The sequence below is a fragment of the Podarcis erhardii genome (genome assembly GCF_964252035.2).
Source record: "Podarcis erhardii genome assembly, chromosome: 4".
NCBI lineage: Eukaryota > Metazoa > Chordata > Lepidosauria > Squamata > Lacertidae > Podarcis > Podarcis erhardii.
This window is the reverse complement of record NC_138508.1, coordinates 50,797,718-50,822,580: the sequence shown is the minus strand read 5'-3', so window position 1 is coordinate 50,822,580 and position 24,863 is coordinate 50,797,718. Positions and strand designations below refer to the sequence as shown.

The following is a 24,863-nucleotide window of genomic DNA, read 5'->3' as shown; positions in this document are numbered from 1 at the left end:
GACCTGTCTTTACATTCAGGCATCAGCTGATCACTAGCACATGTGTCTCTTTGTTATTACTTTTAGTTTTCCACTCGTGAATATGGTATATTTATTTATGTTGCTTTATTGCATATTCTGTATTTAAATTTTTAATGCAACTTGCTCTGGAATTGTTATTGCAATGAAGTGCAGGCAATAAATATTTCAATAAATAAATAATACAAATGAATATAGCCCCTATTTTTAAGAGCATCAGATACACAACTGCATGGTTGTGCCTATAATTAAGATTTTGTTATATTATTGATTGCCCGTAATATGTTGTTTATTATAATCCACTCAGTTATTTCCCCCCAGGGCCTGCATTATATAAACAGCAGAAGGAATGTATGTGCAGAGCTGACAAAACAATGCATGAGATTTATAAAATGGAAGACGAAAAGGGAAGAATTCTCAGGTGTAGTTGGATGAGGTTGCAAAACAGGGCATACACTAGGGCACTAGATCAATACAGTCATTGATACCAAACTCAAAAGGCAAATGTTTTCCTGTGCTAGTCTTAAATTTAACATCAATATGAAAAGTAACGTTACAATACATTTATTTCCAGACTCTCAAATTGCTTTATTTCACTGAAAATGGTTGGTAACACCATTTCCCAAGTGTTTAGTTTTGATGGAAAAGTGTCAGATTAAAATAAAGGTTCTTTTTCTCTCTCTCAAATTTCCTTATATCTGTCTACTTCTCTCCATGGAAACAAAATGAGTATTTCCCTATTTCTATTAATACAAGTATAAATATTGCCCTCAAAACATGATGAAGGAAGTATTCATAATCTGCATAGCCTGGCAAGTCCTGCATCCAGCCTACACATTTTTATACTTAACAAGTAGCATTTAGGGTTGTTGTTGTTGTTGTTACATATTTATCAGGTTCTCTCACCATTCGGTAACAACAGGAAAGGAACATATAGAAATAAAATGCATTCACACACATCATATATGCAGAAAATCCTCTGCACAGTTTCTGACACTACAAACAACTGTTGACTGAGGAAGCAGAACTGACTTGTCACCTCATTTGCAATGTAAAACTGCAAAATGGAAAGTGATGACTTGGACACTTAGATGTGTTAACTTCTGAGGCATCATACTCATGAATTTTCCTACTCAGCACAAGTCACTATTTCACATATAAAACAGGTGAGCTTTGAACAAGAGGAAGCACAAGTCAGTAACTCTTCTGCTGTGCTTGAGTATAATGTTCAAAATCACCATCAGAATCTACTGTTGAGTTTGTTATAGGTTGCATCCGATGGTGATTACTTTGCATTACATGAATCACACCTATATGATTGCTGTGAAGGAGCCTGGACTTTCAGTACAAGAGAATGAAAGGCACCAGACCTGTTGCCAAGTGTATGTAAGTCACATATTTTGTTAGGAAAATTACAGGAAAATAGCTCATAAAGACTAGGAAATAGATGAGGAAGGTGACCTAAGGAAGAGGAGGAGGAGGAGGAGGAGAAGTAGTTGTAGTAGTAGTTGGGGAGAGAAGTGGGGGTAGTAGTATAGTTCCTTTCTTTTTTCCTTACAAGCTGTTTTCGTTTTTGGATTTTTTTTCTGCCACTGCAAGTAGCAACAATAGCAACTGCATTGGAAGCCTGGCCACCATTTTGTATCCTCTACAATACCGTGGCCTTGTGGAGAGAAGATGGTGGTCACCACAAACAAAATGCTGGGGGGTATTCAGAAATAATTCTGTAAAGTGGTCTTTTTATAGAGGGTGATGAGAAAAAAAGGAAGAAATCAGAAATTTTCTCCATATAAAATACTTCTGAAAAATTTCAACGTCTCTATGTCTAAAAAAAGCAAGGTAGGACTCCTCCATGTCACCTCTTCTCCAATGGTTTGGAGAGTTTCAGAGAGTCTCAATGCTATCAGGGAAATCAGGACATCTGTATATAAGGGGGCGGGGAGACATATGGTGGTGGTGATTCATACAATTGGTGTCTCCACATAAGCCAAGCTGCACTGCTAGCTCAATGGCATCCCTGTGTGCTCACATGGGGACTGCCATATGTCTAAAATAATCCAAGTATAGTAAAATCTGCCTCAACTGTCAATATTTAAAATAGATGCAGTGTGCTAAACAAAATGAAATAATACGCTGCAATTTAGATTTAAAGTAAGTGGATACAATGATTGCGTGTGGGGTGTATATATATATATATATTAGTAAGTGGAGAATGTTTTCCATTTATTGGAAGAATGTTTGCTTGAAGGATAGGCAATCTTTCAAGCCAAGATTTGACATAAAATTATTTGAAGTATCATGAGTAAAGGAAATCAAAGCAGTAATGGATATGGAAGAATAGGACTTAATAACTTTTGAGCCTAAGGTTACTAGCTAAAAGTGGAGGTCTCCAAATAATTGTATAAAGAAGGGAGATTATACATTATATATGCAAGAAAGATAATATTACAACCTTGTACTGTGCTAAGCATAACAAGTTGCATTTTAAGATTATAAAATGAAGGCATATATTAAAAGGACCAGATTTTTAAGGGGAAATAATGCCCCCTCCCGCAGCTTCTTTGTTTTCATTTACAATGTGTGTATTTACATTTCTGGAGGTTTGTTTGCTTCTCACTTCAAGGGATGTGGCCAAAAATAGCAGCCACAGGAGCATTAAAAAAACCACACACACAATAGTTATATGTTATACCATAGAGATGTGCAGTGTACCTTCATATGGAATCTAATGAGCCAGCTCCACTGAATCATAAAATTATGAATTATTTCTATGGGGAGGAAATTGAACTCTGTTCTTTTTCATGAGATGAATTAATTGAGAGGAATTAATTTAGTTGCCATGCTAAAGAGACAGGGCAATATTTTCTAGGTCAGTTAAAAAGGTTAGTTGTTTTAAGTTTTGTTTTTGCTTTAACCCAAGCTGGTCTGATAATAAGTAAATACAATAGGGAAGACTCCCTTCACATAATTTTTCCATTTTAAAAGTTGCCACTTAACGTTGCATAAACTTTGTGGCTCTGACTGTATACAACCTGATTCCGGCTGGCAGCAGCTGTTCAAGATTTCAGATAAATCCAATATGATTGTAATAATTACAAAAACAGTCACCATCACTGTGGGAATACATCAAAGAAAAGCTCATCCCATTCTGCAAGGTGCATGTATGTATATGAAAGACCAGGGGGTCCTCAATTTTAAGAGATATCATAATAGATGTTGTATAGGAAGGCTGGAGAAAGTTTTCAAATGGCATAAAAACAGAGCAGAAGATGGCTTTGATACCCTGCATCTCACCCAAAGGACAGATACATTTCACACATCATAGAACACCCTCAAAATCCACTTTATGTGAGTCATAGCTTCCTCGTTTCACCAAAATTGCAGTCACATATCATAAAATAAAAAAGCAGAAGGTTCCAGCATCCTCTGCAAATGCTGCATTTTATTCAAGATAAAAAATACAGTTGTTAAATAGTCTAAGGTAAATATGCAAATGTATGTGAATAACCACTGCATGTACACAAAATTGCAATAGGCTTTCATGAGAAGTAACAGCTCATTCACACATGCAAACACCTCACTGGAGTTTCTGTAATTGTGACAGCATTTTGAAGGCTCTGGGCTGTTTCCATGGATCATCTAGTTTAGACAAGTGTTTCACTGTGTGATCCTAAAAGTCAAGGACAGGAAATTTGTGGCCTTCCAGGTATTATTGGTCATGCTGCCCCAGCCAGCATAAGCCATAGTAGGGGAAGGCAGGAGCTGGAATCCAGCAACAATCACTTGTAATCTAAAATTGACATGGAGAAGCAACAAAGGAAGTAGTTGCCATTTAGTTCAGTACCATGAACACCAACTGACAGTGGCTCACCAGGATTTCAGGCAGATGACAATTTCTATCCCTACATGGAGAAGCCAGGAATTGAACATGGGACCTTCTAGATGTAAAGCAGATGGTCTTCCAATGGGCTCTTTCTCATCCCAATATTGTGTCCAGACAATTACAAATAGTTTGCAAGCTGCTGTTTTGTAAGGGGTGGGTGTGTTTGAATAACACACAGGACACTGGAATTACAGTTATGTTGTTGAAATGGATATTTTCTGTTTCTCTTCAAAAAGTTAATACATTGATCTCGTCTGAAACCCTCGACAAGAAGTTGAACTCTATGAAACCAGGTAGCATAACTACCTGACAACTGCACTAAGTCCTATAGGGATTTGGAAAGATCTATTATTCTTAGAATGGCAATGGTATGTTACCTTGACAACCAGAGATGATGTATGACTGCATTGCGCACCGTACTCTGATGACATTCAGCTCTTCTCTGAGACTTTAATAGATTTTGTTTATTGAAACAGCACCTCAAACCATCAACTTCCAGGGGTTGGAATTAATATTAGTTCTCAGCCTACTTCTTGATGATGGTGCTGATCCAAAGCCATCCACTTAAGGCAAAAATAAAAGGGTTATTTCTGTTTCCATAGTGCACTGCACACATGAAGTCACTAAAGACTGGTTAAACCTTAACTTTGCCAACTCTCCATGTTTGGCGGGACAAAATCCAATCATTGCCTTGAACACCTTAGTTACTCACATGATCTTCTGGGTTTGCTAGATCCTTTTGTCCCCTTCTTGGATGTGTCAGTTTCTCAGAGATTGCAGTAAATATGTCAGCTGTCCATTGTTATGCTGGAAGGATGTGGCCAGCACAACAATGGGCAGCTGACATATTTACTGCAATCTCTGAGAAACTGACACATCCAAGAAGTGAACAAAAGGGTCTAGCAAACCCAGAAGATTTTGCTGAGGTCTGGTGAATTTTTTGTTATGCATATGGACAAACAGCCAAAAAGGCTATATCAACTAAATATGACTTCATTTAGAAAAAATTATAAGAGTGACCCCACCACTACCACCTGAAAACCACATGCATCTGGCAGGCTCCAAGGGCCAATGAGGACTCCCCAAGTTATCACCCTCTGGGAGCGACCATCAAAGTAGGACCAGAACCACTACAAAGCTGTGCCACCCACCCATAACTCAGCTGCAGCAGATGGTCTATGGTATCAAAAGCCTCTGAGAAGTCAAAGAGAATTAAGAAGGATACCTTTTCCCTCCAAGAGTGTCTGGATCTAGTAAGTGTGTTTAGAATAGCACCCTGAATGTTACCTCCCCACCCTATGATTTTGCAGTGCTTCCCCACAGGCAACCACACACACTCTGAAATTTCTCTCTGAATGATCGCAACCAATCAGGATCAGGTACAAATGCTGCTTACATTACAGTGCTACATAGCAAATAATTTTAGGCTATGTGTTGATACCACTAAGGGCAGCTTAAGGGCATTAATAGTGAAAACATTGCTGGTCAGCAATCATGAACCACTGAGAATAAAGCATTTCTACAATCATGATACAATGATCCTCCTTTTTGACACAAAGCTCCTTTTCAGATTAGCCCCAGTATTGAGGACCATTTTAATTATTTAGTCTTCAGACACTGAGAGCAATGTTTAAAAACCAGGGATATTTCTGAAAAATGTTTGTAGTACAGTAATGAAGATAGCAGCTTTGAATGTATAGAATCTGCTTCTCTTGTGTAAGAATGTTTGAATCAGGAGTTAAAAAGCTGTTTGTCAATATCACTTCATAGCTGAAGTTACCAGGTCAATTGTGGTAGACCCAGAGGTGATGGTGTTTTTGTCTATTAAGTTATAAATGGGCCTGTCAGCAATGCTTATGTATGGCAAATCTTGTACAGCTTTCATTACCCATGTGCCATCTTGAAGTTGGTTAGGAAATGCCCTTGGCAAGGTCAATATTGTATCAGTTTCAGAATTACATAATTCCCCTTGCGAAAGGAGCATTCTTATTATTTAATTATTTACTAAAATATTCCCATTCCATCATTCTGCTTTATTTCTAAAGTGCCCAAAGTGGCTTACATCATGCAAAGTACAAAAAAACAGTCATAAATAAAGTTTTTTAAAGTCAGGACAATAAAAGCATAGAGAATGCCTCAGCAAAAAGCAAACAAATAAGCCAAAGGGATAAAGCAGCATCAACCAGCTAAGCCATATGCATCTGGAAACAGAATAATAAAATTGTAGAGTTCGAAGGGACGCCAAAGGTCATCTGCTCCAACACCTTGCAATGTAGTTGTTGTTGTTGTTTAGTCGTTTAGTCATGTCCGACTCTTCGTGACCCCATGGACCAGAGCACGCCAGGCACTCCTGTCTTCTACTGCCTCCCGCAGTTTGGTCAGACTCATGTTTGTAGCTTCGAGAACACTGTCCAACCATCTCGACCTCTGTCGTCCCCTTCTCCTTGTGCCCTCCATCTTTCCCAACATCAGGGTCTTTTCCAGGGAGTCTTCTCTTCTCATAAGGTGGCCAAAGTATTGGAGCCTCAGCTTCACGAACTGTCCTTCCAGTGAGCACTCAGGGCTGATTTCCTTAAGAATGGATGTGTTTGATCTTCTTGCAGTCCATGGGACTGCAATGTAGTAGTCAAAGCCAAATAATCTCTGACAGACATTCTAGCTTGTCAATACCCTTCTCAAACTGTGGTATCCAGAGCTGGACACAGTACTCCAGACAGGATCTAACCAAGGCAAAATAGAGTGATACTATTGATCTAGAGCGATACATTTATTCTAGACACTATATGTCTAATGATGCAGCCTAGAATTGCATTAGCTTTTTCCTACAGCACCACCCTGTTGAATCGTGATAACCTTGTGGTCTGCTAAGACCCCTAGATCTTTTTCATGTGTACTGCTGCCAAGCCAGGTGTCACCCATCCTATATGTCTGCATTTGATTATTCCTGCCTAAATGTGTGTGAATATTCATATTCTTCAGCTATACCGTGAGGCTCATTTTACTACTGAACAGAAAAACCTTTTTACAGGCCAGTCTAAAGCAATCCACCATGTGCCTCCCTGCCTTCCCATTCACTCTTTTTCTTCCTAGTCCTCTTCCTACCTTAACATCCTTCACCAGCCGGAGAAGATTAAGTTCCCTCTAGCTGGGAGCTTGAGACAAAAATGGTGCAGCTTCTAACATTTGGACAATCAGCTGTTTGAGCACTATTTTGGGCATCATCGTCTGGGAAGAGGTGGTAGTAGCAAGCAAGATGCACATGGCTGTTGGTTTCAGACAGTGTTCAGTTAGTTGTTGAGTCTATATATTTTGTCCATATATTCCCAGAACAGGGAAGGACCTGCAGTGAGCTCTTTCTTTTCCATCTGCCTTCATCCTGAGTTCCATGAAGGCTTCTAAATAACTAGATTACGAAGCGGTATGTGCAGATAGCTATTAACACACTACATAAAAAATGTATGAACACATTCTACTTTATTGAAATGCAGTAGAACAAATGAATCAAATCAAAACTATTAAAAGATTGCAGTACAGTTCATAAAATGTAGAAGCAGCTTGGGGGGGAGATAAACCACAAATCTTTGTTCAAGTGGAACAATGTCAGATGTCAACTGCCTGAGAAACATATGCCATTGGCTTTTCATTTTACATTAATAACTGTTTGTAAAAACAACGACAAATACATATACCCCCAAAACTCCTCTGCTTCAGATTAAGGTGTTGGAGATCTCTCTCTGTGAACACACCCAAAGAAGCAATGACTCTCTGATGCTGAGGAAGGAAGTCAAATTGTGTTTTGCTAATGATAAAAGTGTAAAGGTGGAATACTCAGCAAATCAGAATCTACTGTTGGGGAAGAGTTATTCATAAAGCATATGTTGCTGGCCAGTTGGTCAGCTGACATAATATCCAAGTGATCTTTTAACAAATCACAATACAAGCATGGACAAATTCAATCCCCCACAAAAGTTGTAAGGGAATCTTAACATCAGCAGGTGTTCAGATTTTAAATGAAGAATTGTAACTGTTCATTGCAAGTTTCACTGTGATCTCTCAATCTCAACATCAGCTGCTATACAGCAAACGTGTGGTTTCTAGGTGATCATGCATCAAGGCACTGCTTAGCTTCAGAGGTGGTGGGTTCATGTGACTTCTGCCCATGTACTGGGAACATAGAGATTGCACAGTGAGAAATTTTCTGTGAACATGGTGGAAACTCTCCTTTGCTCAGTCTTTCTAAGCTTTATCAGATAAGTTGCAGGGGGAGGGAATCAATTCTATGGGAAAGTTGATATATGATTGGCTGAGTCTGACAGGGGCACATTCATTGTAAAAAGAGTCCCCGAGATTGGATTGAACCAGACTTACCATTCCCATGTTGCAAACCATTTATGGAATGAAGACAGCCCCCTTCAGACCCAGCGCAGCATGAATCAGCTTGGTAACATTGCTGGCATGTGCGGCACCACTGAGGATACAGACCCCTTTGCAAGTACTGCAGTAAATAGGGATGCCAGACAATTCTGGTGCAAACTGAAATGGAAGAATATATTGCTGCAGTTCACATGTTCATCTATGGTCAGGAACAGAACTCAGCCAAGCAAATACAATCATTGTTGTGGTTTTTGATTCCACAAATAATTGTTTCAACATTTCATTTACAGTGAAATGAGTTAAACAAATAGCTATGTAAGTTATGCTAAATAGTGAACAAGATGAATAATGTAGTAGTTGGTGAAAAGCGAGTTTCAGTGGAACAAAAACAGCACTGATTTTTATTTGAATGGATCTCCTAGCCTCGTTACATCCCTTGCAAATAATGCCTGAAAGGGGTTAGCATGCACTGAATTTCTTTCTAATATGTCAGTGTTCAAGAGCATAATTACAGTGCAAACAAACCTGCAAAGAATGTGAGTGCCAATCAAAAGCCTCACTAAGTTTGGAGAACAATTTCTTAAAATGCTCAAAAGGAAGCAAGGTGGTGGGGGAGACATACATTAATCGTACCATTTTTTGTTTTATCTGTAAAAACAGAAGTGAGGCCTCTGTTAGATCTCCCAGTTGCTATTATTGCTGCACTATTCACTCAACTTTGTGCTGCTGTACGTCACTGGGACTCAGAGCAAATCCTGTGCAGTCAAGGAAAGCAAGTTGATAAGGCCCTTTGCGGTCACAATACTTGTAAAGAGCAGCACAGCAATCAGCAGTGACAAAGTGCTAATGAGGACTGGCATTGCAATTAGTGGCACAGAAGATTTCCTCCCACCCTGTCCCGGTTTGGCATTTGACTTTTCATAGGTCTGATCTGAATCAAGCTGGTGCTAGATTATTCCACAGAAGTAAGCATCTTTTGAACTTCTCTCTTCAAAGTCATTAGTACTGAAATCAACATAAATAGAATATGCTGCTTCAGACTTGACTACCAAGTGCTTCAAACTTGGACTGCCAAGCATGACTACCCAAAGGAGCCACACAGTAGTACATGGCGTAAAATTAATCAGCAAGGTTTCCTGCTGCCTCTTCGTTTCAGAGCGAGTAGCACCTCACCTAACCTGTGAAACATATGATGCCAATTCTAGTGATGTGATGCTACTGTTTCTGCCTTTGCCGCTAACAGATTTATTAAAGACTGAGCCGTAGAAATGGTTATTAGAATCAGTTATTTTTGTGATGTGTTTGTTAGGATATTTCTTGCAGCTGACAAATCTTTTAACAGAAAGGCTCACAACTGAAAAGAGGATTTATTTATGTATTTTAAAAAATACCATTTGCAACAGTATTTACTTTTTTAAAAAAGCAAACAACATGTTTGGTCCTCAATCCGTTCCAGCAGTCCAAACACATTCTTAAAAGCCATGCATGTGTAGACAGAATTCTGAGATGCTTTAATTCCATCCTCCCCATGAAACTTTGCTGATAAAGCTAGGCACAGATAAAACTGAACCAAGCAGAGCTCACTGGTAGTACTCTGGTATCCTCTTCCCCCCATAAAATATCATTCCAAAGAAGGCTTCCGGAAACCTTGGGAAATTGAACTACCCCCCACCCTAGGAAAGGAAGACATGGGGCCAGATCTGGGGTAAAGAGTCACAACTCTGTTAACTACTGTGATGAAGGACTGAAGAAAATGGGACTGATTAATTTCATCTAAGTGAGCCGCCTAGCTGGAGGAGGCTGATGGGAACTTTTCTCCAGATTCTCCTGGGAGTGACACCACCCTGGCTCTGAGCACTAGAGCTTTAAGTTAACTGGCCAATGCCCTTCCTCTCTGCTCAAACAGAGAACATCTGTTTGCTCCAACCATCCTCTGTTGTCAGGAAGGAAGACTTAACCATTTAACTGGCTGGCAATGTGAGGTGGGTTTGGCAGTGTTTCTTCACCATGTAGGTGCCTCAGGGGGCTCATCTGGGCAGCCTCTTCAGTCCTCTGCCCACACCACCTACTACAAAAGAAGCCAGATCAAGCCCAGTGAATCTGCAGATCATTAGGTTGAACAGGTTTTCCCACAGTTCCTTAATTAAAGTGTCCCACTCCTCCATGGAGAGATGCACATCATCGTCTCTATAAAGGCACATGTCTCTACAGCCACAGCAGGTGCTGTAACCTTCCAACAGTTTGACTTCACCACCCAAAAGCACATTCCTCCATTGTCTCCCAAGACAGAGGGATGCCAGCAACAACAAAATTATATATACACTAATGGTGGCATGTGAGATGGAAGCACCTCCAATTTTAAGCCTCTACTTAACATCCCTCCTAATTCTCTTTGTAGCTTTCTCAATCCTATTGAAATGGTGGTCCCCTACCACACCCTCTTCTCCAGCATCTCAGTTCACATGGTAAGCAACTCAGGGGACCATGCTAAGGCACTACCTAAGTCCTCCCATACCTATATTCCTATACCTCCCATACTAAGTGACAACTAAGTCATCTGCACTGAATCATCTTCTCCAAGTTGCAGCACCAAAATCTGAGGAACTAGTTCCAGGGATGCCTGATGAAATAACATGGGGAGGAGTTTCTATAATAACCATGAAAATATTATGGCTGCAATCCTGTGGTCTCTGGGGCCATGTTCCACAGCTCAAATAACATTTAGATTTATCTTTCTGGATGGATGGATGGATGGATGGATGGATGGAGAAAATAAGATGTCCAGCCTCAGGAAGAAGTTGTGACTTCATCAAGCACCTCCCAGCCACTGCATAAACTTCCACAGCCCTTACTTTACTGATGCCAGAGTTCTTACATCAGTAGAAACAAAAATGAGGTGTATGGAAGACATTAAAGAAAGGGGGAGTAGAGAAATTGTTCTTCCCTCCCCTCCACCCTACTGCCACTTGTCCAGCAGAGCTTCAGACATCTTCAAACCTCTGACAACATGGCATCTCCAACCCAACAGTAGCATTCAAATCTATCACTGAATTTCGTTTCCAGCCTCAATTTACAGAAGCAACTACTATGGACATCACATGAAACTATTATTATTATTTACAGCAGGCTCTAATATAAAAATAAATCTCACACTTCTTTTCACTTATTTCATTTTTTTCTCTTCATAAGAATCATGATGGACATTTATTATATTGACATATATGACACTGAATAATGGTTGTTTTTCATTTAGGGCTTGAACACCAATATCTTATCTATATGAGTTTATTTGCTGAGGAAATATTGAATAAACACACACTGTGTAGCCTGGTCTACAGCTGGAATTTATGGAGTGAGTAATCCACTACCACAGAAACTGCTAATGGTATTGCCTACTAATTATTTATACACAAATAGCTCACACCCTATTTCAAAATACTATTTTAAACTATGATGACAGTGTTTATTGATTGATGCTATTCTGTTATTTTTCTGCTAATGTGCTATTCCTAAAAGCCCTCTTCCAGCATACCAATTACATGTTAAGTAAACATGTAAGACCATGGTAAGGAGTGTGACAGTTCTTTCCCTCTTTCACCGCTCCAGTTGGCCTCCATGAGTTAGCTGTTAGAGGATGAGCTACTGAAAGTTGAGCCTCTTGTACTCATGGAGATTCCATGTACATGTTAGAAGCCCTGGAAAATCAGGGTTCTAAAATGCATAGGAAGCTCCACAAGTTCCCGCCTTTAGACATTTGTCCTCATGACTGATGACAGGAACAACAATGGAGGGTGGAGCTAGCATACTTCTATTCGCTTACCTGTTTACTTAACACCAAACAAGATTTCCTGAAAGAGCTATAGATTCATATTACTGCAGCTAGAGTGTCTATTAATTACAGAGCATTTCAAACTCCCTTAAACTAGCACTCCATCCATTCTGCCAGCTAAGCATGCCTCCCACCAGTTAAACCCTGCCTCAGCTACCACTAGAATGGAGCTTTCTCTTCCAGCCACTGAACATGCAGAGGGATGAAAGTGCTGTTAGTGGAATCTTCACTGGTGGCTATCAATGGAAGGCACCAAAAAAGGGCATTATGGAGGTAGGGAGGGATTGAGCAACCCTAAGGTCCATTGGCTCTTGAACCAGTCCCACTGCCATTGTGTGGTGACACTGGGTCCAATGTGGACCAGACTGCAGCACCAACAGTCTGGACTGATGCAGCAATCAACCTGCCACCATCTTCTATCCTGCCCACCATGTACAGCAGGGCTGTGGATGTGGCATTAACCCCACCAGTCTGTATAGCCCCACCAGTTGGCAGTGGGAGGGGGGGGATGCTTTCCAGATCTTTTGGATGCAATTCCCATCAGCTCCAGGTGGCATAGCAAACAATGAAGGATTATGGGAGTTACAAGCCAAAATATTTGGGGTGTAAAAGGCTGGGGAAGGCTGCTATAATCACTTACCTGGAAGTATTATTCATTGAGATTTATGTGAGTAGACATGTATCGGATTTTGCTGTTATTTTAAAAGCATATTATTTTAATAGCTTCTTTCCAGCGTCTTTGTTTGTAGAAACATCCACACTCTGTACTTTCTGAATCACATTATATGTCTCTATGACTGGGTACACACAACTTATTTAAAACACATACAAAACACATTCTTTTCCTCAAAGAGTTCTGGGCACTGTAGTTTATCCCTCATAAGGCTGCAGTTCCCAGCAACCCTTAACCAACACAGTGCCCAAAATTTATTGAGGGTAAGAATGTGCTTCTACTTTTGTGGAATTGAATAGGGTATAGTATAAAGTTTCCAGATCAAGGGAAGTAATAGTACCACTCTGTTCTGCCATGATCAGAGCATACCTGGAGTACTGTGTCCAGTTCTGGATACCACAATTTAAGAAGAATATTGACAAACAGGAACACATGCAGAGGAGGTCAACCAAGATGATCAAGGGTCTGGAAACTAAGCCTTATGAGGAACAATTGAGGGAGCTGGGTATGTTTAGCCTGGAAAAGAGGAGATTGAGAAGAGATATGACAGCCATCTTCAAATACCTCAAGGGTTGTCACATGGAAGATGGAGCAAGCTTATTTTCTTCTGCTCCAGAGGGTAGGAACCAATACAGCAGATTCTGACTAGACATCAGGAAGTGCTTTCTGATGGTGTGAACTGTTCACCAGTGAAATGAACTCCCAGGAAGGGCGATGGACTCTCCTTCCTTGAAGGTTTTTAATAATAAGTTGGCTGTCCATCTGTCCTGGATGCTTTAGCTGAGATTTCTTCATTGCAGGAGGTTGGACTAGTCGAGTCATTGAGTTCCTTCCAACCCTCAATTCTATGATTCTATTAATGTGCTTTAAAGGTATAGTGCAGGCTTCCTCAAACAGCCCTCCAGATGTTTTGAGACTACAATTCCCATAATCCCTGACCACTGTTCCTTCTAGCTAGGGATCATGGGAGTTGTAGGCCAAAAACATCTGGAGGGCTGAGTTTGAGGAAGCCTGGTATAGTGTGTATATAGCCCGTGTATGTTGATACATTACTTTAATTTTTACACACATATGTTACTGAATTTGAACAAATCTGATAGCAATTTTACTCTGAAATAACATTTCTTGCACAGCATTTAAACTGCAAGTGCCCCCAGTTTTTGAAATTTATATGCAAGCTTTATAGGAAATATAGACAGTACATTGTGGCATGGATCCAGATGTGCCAATGGAAATCTAGTTCTTCATTCCACTAAGAAAACAGAAGCATCAACAGAAAAGACTTAAAACGGATTTTGAGCTATTCGTATTATTACAGCATGACGTTTCCGGTTAAATTAATATGATTTCTTCTGTTGTTCAGCCAAGTGCTATGACAACAGAGAAGGCCAATAACTCTGAAACTGAATTCATTATTAATTATTTCTAAAATGCAGGTCAGATGCACAAAGAAATAAATTACAATGCATTTTACTTGTTTTCAAGTTACTGTGTGCCTCTACCTGTACATTTGCATTTCCTTTTGCTTGAACTCTGGAATTTTTCTAAAGCAACCAGTTATCTCTTAATTGACTACATTCAACTGGTGAATCCCTCATACTAGTACACTTTTCTATGGCTACTCATTCTGAATATAGATGAACAAAATTAGGCAGTGTGGTGTTATTTATGTTCTGTTGGTTTTTCCATTTAAATCTTTGAAGTACAATATCATTCCTGATGCCAAAATAGCACTTTAAGAGTGAAGACAACCTCCCCTTGTGTTCAAGGAATGCATGGTGGTGGTGATGGAGGGTCATGCAAGTTGCACTTGCCCTTTCCCATTCCTATCCCTGGAGACCATGTCCCTCAAACCACACATTCAGTGCACCCTTGTATGCATGTAGGGATCATTGTGAGCCCATAAGGATCCCTATCACATGGAAGAGCTCTATGTATATACCAGCATACCTACCCCTTCCCATATGCTGTGAACAGTGAAACATGTGAAGAGAAGAGGGACATGGCCACTGAGTGCATTGGAAATGGGAGCAGAGGTAGACCAGAGAACCACAACTCCCATCACACTTTCCTTGGAGGGGTGAGGAGACCATGTGAACTCTTTAGTGCTTCTTCTTCTGACCTAACATTGTATCTATTATACATATATCAATATAACTTCTAACATTTTCATAACCAACCGAAAACCTCTGCCCCTTTCCAAGTCCAGCACTATCCTATTCACTTGGACGTGTCCTTACATTTGAAGTGGTTGACTGTAACAATAATTTTAGCCTTATGGTCCAATCCTATGTTTGCTAACTCAGAAGGAAGTCCCATGGAACTCAACATGGCTTACTCCCTAGTTAGTCATGTGTTTAGGATTGCAGCCTTACGTCTAGAAGAATAGGAGAAACTGTTCCTTTTAAATTCAGTCCACAAGCTGTCTCTCTGACAATCCTAGGTGAGCATTTCATGTTTGCTATATTGGCAAAGTACTTCTCTATCTATCATGAAGCGACTAGCGATGAAGCATTGGTGACAGGGAGCTGATCTCTATGGATTAGGTCTCTTGGTTGATTTATATTACCTAATGGGCAGGACATCCCTATTGGTTTTCTTGAAGATCAAGAAGAGGTGCATGGATGAGGAGAAAAAGTACAGGTAAGAGTATATCTGTCCTTACTTGGCATTCAATAATGGCTCTTAGAGCTTCTTTACAGAATCATTTATCTTGGAATAAAATTCCCTTGACAAGTGTAAAATCCTTGACTTATTTCCAAGAATATGAAGCCAGCGTGAGCTGTAACTTAAGAGAAGGCTCGTTGCACAATAGCAGAACACATGCTTTGCATGTAAAAATTCCCAGATTCAATCCCTCTGTCATCTCCAGGTAGGACTATGAAAGACCCCTGTCTGAAACCCTAGAAGTTGCTGCTAGTGGACAATCCTGAGCTAGATAGACCAATGATCTGCCTTGGCTACTTGTGTGGGCTCCAAGCAGGGATGCAACAAATATCTACAATTTTCATTTTCTGGAGAAAAATTGCTTATCTGTAGTTGATAAGTTTCCCATCATATAACAAAAGACTTCTGAATAGATATTGTAAATCCACAATAATCAAAGAAGTGACTTGCTGTGCAAGACTTCGTTCCATTACAACAATGTCACGGAATGGGGAAGGATTAACAAAAGCCCATCAGCATGAACAACAGCAAGACAGCCACCTATTTAAATGGAAAACAATAATGAAAAATAGGTTGGCATTTTGCAAAATAAAAAGCCATTTTTCAGTTCTGTTTAAAAGTCTAGAGCTATAAGTAATAGCAAGCTGATTGGCTGTTTGAACAGAGAGCTCTACTGCAATTGCAAGCTGCTCAGCTTATTATTCACTGAACAAGTCACACAAAGACTGAAAGTGTTTCCCAGCACATCCGAATAGTAATAGTGCACATGGGCTAATGGGAGAGGACATAAATTATAGAGAGTGTTCATACCTCAGTTTTAGTTCAAATGTATTACAGATTTTTATTTGACTTTGTCCAGTTCACAGATTACCCAGTTCCTTTGCTCCCAAGGTTAGGGAACTATTCACAGAGTTTAAGAAAATTGTTCATAGGGTTTAAGAAAACTCAGTCGTCCAATCCTTCTAATGCAGTAAATCCATTACTTCAAGATCACTGATATGTGGCAACCCAGCCCCTGCTTAAAAACCTTTAACAAAGGAGTCCACCACATTATGTTCTACATTGAACTGCTCATATTGTCAGGAAGTTCTTCCTAATGTTTAACATGCTTTGAATCTTCCTTTAAACATCTCTCAGTGTGAGGAAGCCTGAAGTGGAACTGGTACATGCAAAGATGTTGGGGCTTGCATCCATATTCCCCCACTTCAGTTTTCAAGCTAACAAGTGTTTGTTTTGGATGCTTGAAGGTGGCTTAAGTCTTTGTGATAATCAGCTGAACTAAGTAGATTTTTGTTATTTAGTTTGCCATCTGTAATTACATACTTGAGTGATTTGTATTCTGGTTGTATTCTGGGAATCTGTCTTTAAAAATGTTTGTATCCCCTCTCCATGTTTCTATAAAGCCTTTCCTCCTCCCAGGAGGGGAGGGTTTGTGAGCGGGAGACGATTCCCGCGTCATGCAGGGGACGCTCCACCCCCTGCTTCAACTCCAGGGTTGGCACCACGCCCCTCCCCGGTTGGGCACCCAATAGGGTAGCTCGGCGGGGGCATGGCTTGCTGCTCAAACGCAGCCGCACCAGCCATCCCCACCATTGCACACACATTTTCTTCGAGTCACCCACCCTCCACTCCCTTTAGATTAGCTGTTCCTGAGACTTTGCTATGGACCTCTGGTTGGTCGCCCTGTTTAACCAGGGGGCCTGGTAGGAGTTTTTTCCAATTGGCTAAATTGGCCCGGCCTCTTGGTTTTTTCCCCCTACCTCGTAGCAACCATCACAACTTTCATGGTATTTGGCGGTTAGGCATTGGAATGTGTTGTTGGTGTTTCGGGGGGCAAGGTGTGGCCATCACCTTCCCCAACAATTTTGGGTATTCCGCTAAAGGAATCCGGTGGTCATGGAACCCTCGGTGACATCAGGAAGAGAGCCTATAGTTGGATTAGCATCAACAGGCCTCCCCTACTGGTGGTTAACCCCTCCTCAGACTCACCCCTCTACGAGTGGGTGGAGTCTAATGTTCCGTGGTCCAATGCCTAAGCCAATACCTTCTCACATGCTGTAATCAATAAAGTTGTGGCCTTTACCTTACCCATTAACCTTACATTCTGTGTCCACGTGTCTTTATTCCCCAAGCGGGGATCGGGTCCTCGAATCACAACTCGCTTTTTTCTGGTAGTGCCTACCTCTATGAAAGAAGGGATGCTCTAGGAAGTAATTCTTGGTGCTATGTGTATCTCATCTCTGAGAATCTTACCTTCACTGGCACACACACCACTATGGTCACACTAGGACACTGAATTCCACATTGTGACATAGTGACCCCTCCTCAAGTAGTGAACACTACCCTGTGAGGTAGAACAAACTGGACAAGACAGCATTGTGAGTTTAAAAATTGTCCACAGCTTTATTGATATCAGGTGTAGGAAGGTTTCAGCTTATGCATTGGGCATATATTCCTCTCATCCCCCACGGCTGATATATGACAGGGTTGAGCCTAGGATTAATGGATCCTCCACAAGATGCAGGTCTACATGGATGGCCTCCCAAAACCACTGAAGAAGGCTCTATGGCCCATCTGCCACATGCCTTGGATTTGGGACAGATACTTCCAACAAGAGGGAAGGGTTTAGCAAAAAAGAGTGGAAATTGGAAGTATCAGAGACTGTGACCAGCATCAGAGACTATGACTAGAAACAGAAATTAAAACCAGGCTTAGCAGGTGGCATGTAAAGAGAGAAAGCAGGCTAAAAGGGACTTCCAGCATCTGAAAATCTGGAGAAAGGGGTCAAGGAATCATAGAATCATAAAACTGGAAGGTTCATCCAGTCCAACCCCCTGCAATGCAGGAATGTGAACTAAAGAATCCATGAGAGTCCACCACCTCTTGTGGGAGTCAGTTCCACTGTCAAATAGCTCTTACTGTCATAAAGTTCTAACTGATGTTTAGGAACTATTCAATTATTTTAAATTTATGTTGGTATTTTGAATCTTTTTATCTTCAGATCTATCTTTCTTTCTTTCTTTCTTTCTTTCTTTCTTTCTTGTCACATATTACATTTGAAGAAAGAAGGGCTGCTAGGGATGGCAGAGGTTGATTGATTAGCCCAAAGAAACATCACCACTCTTTCCATGTCATTAGTGGGGATGAGTAAACCATGTGAGAAAATGCCTCAGTCCTTGCACGGAGCAGTCTATGTGATTTGAACCACCTGTGGCTCACATACTCTACCAGCCAGCATGTCAGAAACTCATCCACAGCCATCAACTAAATTAGCTCCTTCCATGCTGGGCTGCTATACTCTTGGATTATTATTTTTTTATAAACAGACCCTGTTTCAAGGAAAACAAGATACATGATCTATTCTGAGCCCTTCTTTCCCTTTGTCTCTTGTATATAGTAGTTTCTGCTCCCAATACAGCCATTTTCTATAAAGTCACAGATTTTTGTTAGTATATCTGTACTAGCTGTACATTGTGGAAAGAAAACAACTGAAGTACATTTGCTTGTCTTGCACTTTGCTCTGCATATACAAAAGAATTACAAAGAAATGTGAGTTCATATACCTATTTTTGCTTAACAGTACATGTATATGTACTTTTTTTATTGCTGAATCGCTCTGTACTGTGTCTGTTTCTGTTTCTGTCTCTGATAAAGGTTCTGATCTATTTTGTGTAAAATGAAGCTCTGAGCCCTCCATTCACCCTTACGCAAAATAAAAGTGGCTATGACTTTCTTTCCTTTTGGCAGAAGCAGGTGAAATTTGTAGACACAGAGGCCCCTCCAGAGTGGATTAAGCCTGTCAAAATATAGACAAACAGGTATGGCTTTTGAGGATAAAGTAATAAGAAGTCACTTTTCTCCACAATCCATATCAGACAATACCTTTATTAGTTTAATTAAATCTCTAAAATCCATATTGGGGTGGGGGGGGCCTTTTCTTTGGCTCTTTCTTACCTTAGAAGAATTAAGAACTGACTGAGAGACCCCAGACTGAAGATGAATCCTGCTAGGACAGTGACATTGTGGCTGAGTTGTTCCCAGAATCAACAAATTTGGATTTGGATTCCCTCTTGAAGCAGCAGGTATGCAGTTTAGGAGTGCAATTTGCACCATCTTTGTCCATAGAGGCCCAGGTGACCTCTATGGCAAACAGCCCTTATCACCTACTTAAGCTAATACATCAACTGTGCCCTCACCTGGAGAAGGATTGATTTGCCACTGGGTCCCATGTGCTGGTAACCTCATGTTTACACTACCGTAAAGTTCTCCATGTTGAGCATCCCTTATGGACAATGCAGAATGCTGCAGGCCAGTGGTGAGATTGGAGTGGTGCCAACACACTGGCAGAACTGACCCAGCACTCCTGCTGGCATGTATCCACGATACTGTTCCTTGACCCTCCATCTTTCTATTTCATTATGCAGTAGTGACATGGACAACTGGAAATTAGGTGTTTGCTGACACCCCACCTTCCCTGGCCATCTGCTACTGATTGTAGGTCTTGTGTATTTTTCTAGAGTGGACCAAGGAACTCTAGGGAAAATGTATTTAAACCCAAGTTGGAGAAGAACTGTAGAGTTGTATATCTGAGATATTTCTCATGGAATCCAAAGTGTTGTATTTCAAAAGTAATGGTTTCTAGCTAGATTAGATGCCTGTACATATATAGCTTAACATTATTGTAAGGGTATCAGGGGGTTGCAACTTTCTCTCGGTTGCTAGCAAACTCCCCTTCTTGTAATTCCAACGTGTATTGTATCTCTGTCCGGAACGCGTTGTAATCTTGGGGCTTTCCTCCAAACTTATTCACTAGCCCTGGGACCTTCCTTCCGATCGGGGTGGCTCTGACTTGACCATCCTGTGCTCGCCTCTACTCCACCCGGGCTGACAGCGTAGCAACATGTGCCTCGAGGTCTCGGTTCCTCTCAATTAGCCCTCGCACCATAGCTTCCTGCTCCATCTCCGCAGCTGGTCCAGTCTGGCTCATCGTGATGCCTTCACATGGCTATCCTCGAGCAACGTCAGGGACTCTCAGATTGCTGTAAGGGTATCAGGAGGTTGCTCGAGAACAATCAGGCAAATGCCTCCCTGGTCTGTTGTAAAGCCTTGTTATTGGTGCCAAAAAAAAGGTCATCATGCAGAGCGCCACTGTTCCGTGGCTTGCTCATTCACTGGCAGAATCTGAAAGTGGGCGGTCCTTAAACCTTCCCCAGCAGAGTAGTTTCTTGACACCCAGTCTGCGCTTCCCCTCTCTGCATGGAAGCCTACTGCGCAAGGAGGGCGTGGGTAACGGAGGACCTCTCTTCTTCCCGCTTTGTTCAGGCAAGGTGTCCTGGCATCGCCTCGCCTCCTGCGAGCCCTGCAGTTCCTCTCCACTAGAGGCGTGGCTACTCTCCTCTGCTGAGGAGGTGCTGCTTCCCATGATCTTTGGGGGCTCTCTGTAATCCATCCAGCTTTTCCCCTCTCGCCCCTGAGCCGATGGCAGTTCCCTGACAATTATTATAATTTCTGCTGTTTCCTGGACATTATTCAAGATATTGATGGTGTCTGTAAGTCTGCCCTTATTATTTAGAAGACCTGCTTAAGTAGGAAAAAATGTGACAGTTAATGCTGGGTAATGAATAGTGCTTATCAACTTTCTGCCTCAAACTTTTGTTTTATAATTGGCCCACTGCAATTACGCCATGAGTGAAACACTATTGGTTGATTTATTATCATTGGTTTGAGGCAGATGGTGGTAAGTGTTGAACTGCACTCTGTATGGCATGCTACTAATGACAATTGCACCACAAATGGCATAGTGTGTAGTTTGATCAAGATAAGTTAATACTTTATCTTTCTGTAAATATAGAAGGCATTGGAGGAAACAGGGCAATAACTTAGTTTTTTGAAATGTCTTATGTTTCCTTTCCTTTACTACTCACACTCCCTTTATAGATATTATCAGATAAGTAGATTACTAAAGCTGTCTTATCAGCTGATCTAACAGAAAGGGCCTGACCCCCTACTTCATAAAACAGTCTCACAGAAATCATCTTGCCACAGATGTCAGTTATTTTCCTCTGAGCTGTTGGGATCACAATACACATGATGTGGCACTGATATAAAGAGAATAACTAAGTCGTTTTATTTCACAGGGCTCAGTGAAAAGAAATTTGCTCAAAACCTTCATGTTTAACAGGTAAGTTTAGGTTTTGTGCTGCATTCCATTCATTTATCTTTCACTGAGCCAAATGAATGGGAGATATATAGATAGATATTCTGCATGAGTTTGTGCCTTCCAGCCACTGGAGACAAAAAAAATTGAATATTACCGGTGGCTTATTAGCTTGCAGATTCATACCTAAAGAACCGCCTGTCAAGAAACCAAGCAAACTACTAAAGTCATTATATTCTGGTATCAATTAGCAACTTGTGATGCCTTCTCTGCTCATGCAGCAAACAAATCTTCATCTCCGTTACTGCTTATATTACCATAATATTTTTGTTAGGATGGTAATAATTTTTTGTGTCACTGTGCTCGCTCACATATCTATCTCAGAAAATGGCATAAATAGAGATGGGTGGTAGATATTTGTATGAAAATAGATACTGTGAATCAAATACCACTGGTGCTTTGCTTATGGAAATACCCACTTGGGGCCCTTTCCCGCAAAGATATATTAGTCTACAAGTTTTGCTATGAGAGTGAATGCTACCTCTTTCCAGAGGAACCGTTATAATTTCTGGAATGATGCCCTGGCTTCAATCTGCTGATATTACTGTGGAATATGAATGCTGGCACTTTGAGACATCATGTCCTATAAAATCCTTTCTTGCCCCAAGAAGAGCCAGTCATATCTATTTAATTTTGGCTAGCTAGCCATTTATTACAAAGAATCCCTTAGACAAAATACAGCCATTTTACAGCTTCTGCCTTTATAAATTCTTCTAGCTAGTTTCATCACCACTAATTGAAAACAATAACAGCATTTTGCTGAGCACTAGAGTAATTAGCAATATGATTTTAATTATGGAGACTTGCACTTTTTTAAATCAAAAAATCATTCCAGTTTCACTCCACTATAAATGATATCTTAATCTTACCTGCACTGCAGAATGTTGATTTAAAAAAAAAAAAAAAAGAAGAAGCAGCAGCAGCAATGCCCTGTTAAATTAGAGGAAAATATATTTTATTTACACATAAAATGAGAAGACATAAATAATTCTTTTTAATCATGCATGGCTATTCTTCACGTTTAATACACATTTGCAGCATTAACCATGGGTGCCCATTAAATTAAACTTGGAATTCAAAGCAGGAATTTCGAACATTTGAGCAGGTACAGTGGGATTCTATACATGTCTACTCAGAAGTAAGCTCCAGTTGGACTTATTTTAAAGTAAGATAGGTGTATACAGGATTGCAGCCAAAGGGCTGTAGCCAAGTCCTACTTAGAGTAGGCCCATTTAAATTAATGGACCAAAATATGACTAATGTTAGACACAACTCCTAATCATTCTTTATTTAATAATATTTTCAAACTATGAGAACACTAGCCAATTGCATATCTGTTTACTTAACCTATTGCTTGACAGCCATCTCCTTTCTTGTAAATTGAAGCTACTGCTATGAGCCCTACCCTCCAGAGCAGGAGAAATCAAGCTTGCTCCATCTTCCATGTGGCAACCCTTGAGATATGTGAAGATGGCTATCAAATCTCCTCTCAAACTCCTCTTTTCAAGGCTAAACATACCCAGCTCCTTCAACCATTTTTCATAAGACTTGGCTTCTAGACCCTTGATCATCTTAGTTACCCTCCTCTGCACACATTCCAGCTCATCAACAACCTTCCTAAATTGTGGTGCTCAGAACCAGACACAGTAGTCCAGGTGTGGTCTAACCAAGGCAGAATACAGTCCACAAAGTTCAGGTATTCTGGCAATGTTGATTTGACCACACTTTCTTCTTTGTGGTATTGGTCCTTTTGGCAGGGGATGGACCTTGCTTGCCACCAAGGAGTGATTTGCGTCACAGTCAGCACTGTGATAGCCATGTGACACAATCATAGTTCAGTGTCAATTGCATGGAGACAATCAAGTTCTTCTGGTGACATTGACCTGACTTTGGATGTCTCCAGGACCCTTGCTGTTTTAGCCTAGTAGAGAAGAACATGTTCATGATGCAGCAGCTGTGATATGGACACATCTCAAGCAGCCTTTGTCTGTTCTCATTCATGCTGCCAATACTCAAGTGCCCTATACAGTTGTCCCATGCATCGTGATCACTCCCAACTCTGATATTGAAATCTATCATTAGAAATAGGCTGGGAACATCTTGCTTAACCAAGCTTACTTAGTCAAGGTTGCCGAAATGTAGTCATCTTGGACATTAACATTATGCCAATCTGCTGTTTGACAGGAAAGGGAAAGCAGGGAATAAATCCTGTCTTCATGTCTTCTTGAAAAAGTAATTAAAGCCACCTAAGGTTCGAATCCCCACGACGGGGTGAGCTCCCGTTGCTCGGTCCCAGCTCCTGCCCACCTAGCAGTTCGAAAGCACGTCAAAGTGCAAGTAGATAAATAGGTATCGCTCCGGCAGGAAGGTAAATGGCGTTTCTGTGCGCTGCTCTGGTTTCACTAGATGGTGCTTAGTCATGCTGGCCACATGACCCGGAAGCTGTATGCTGGTTCCCTCGGCCAGTAAAGCGAGATGAGCGCCGCAACCCCAGAGTTGTCCGCGACTGGACCTAATGGTCAGGGATCCCTTTACCTTTAAGAGTGTGTATCACTAGCTAAACTAGGAGCTCCAGCACACAATGAAATCAATGTAGCAAGTACTGTTAGGAGCAACAGGTTTTAATAGCATGCCATTTTCTCTCAGGGGGAGTTCTGTGTATTGTTCATATTTTACGTACAGTCTGCATGCTTTATGTATTTTACCTATATATATATTTACATATGTTATGTTCAATCACCCATAAGATGCTAAGAGGGAATTGAATGCAAACTGCATAAAATTCCCTGTGAGAGCAACATCATACTATCAAGAGTTGTTGCTCCCGGCAGGACTTTCTACATTGTTTTCAATGTACACAGTGGCAGAAGCCCTGCATTCCAAGGAGGATGAAATTACTCTTTAGAAATAATAAAAGAGGGCAGGCGAAAAGTCTTTGGACCACAAGCACTTTCAACTCAGACCACTACATAAGTGTGTGTGCTTTTCTTCATTACACACACACACACACACACACACACACACACACACACACCTTTGTCTTTAAAAAGTCACATGGACTTTAAAGGATTTTTCTTTCCATTCTGTGACAAATCAGCCCAACAACATTTTTGTTTTTTGTCCACCCCTACCCAGCCTGCGTACTGAACAACTATACAAAAACAATTCACTTTCCTCCATGTGTTAAGTATTTGTTTGCATC

At 40.8% G+C, this 24,863-nt stretch overlaps 2 long non-coding RNA genes across 2 annotated transcripts in view; one reads left to right on the top strand and one right to left on the bottom strand.

Moving 5' to 3' along the window:
* The window catches only part of LOC309340066, a 63,614-nt gene extending 51,475 nt beyond the window's left edge, over positions 1-12,139 (bottom strand). The window contains exons 1-2 of the long non-coding RNA XR_014155790.1: positions 12,096-12,139; positions 8,270-8,434 (exon numbers count right to left, since the gene is read on the bottom strand). This is a non-coding gene — a long non-coding RNA (uncharacterized lncRNA). The remainder of the gene's footprint in view (positions 1-8,269; positions 8,435-12,095) is intronic.
* Positions 4,797-9,550, top strand: LOC309340061. The gene is made up of 2 exons (XR_014155785.1): positions 4,797-5,154; positions 8,936-9,550. It is a non-coding gene; the product is annotated as an uncharacterized lncRNA (long non-coding RNA).
* Positions 12,140-24,863: the final 12,724 nt, after the last annotated feature.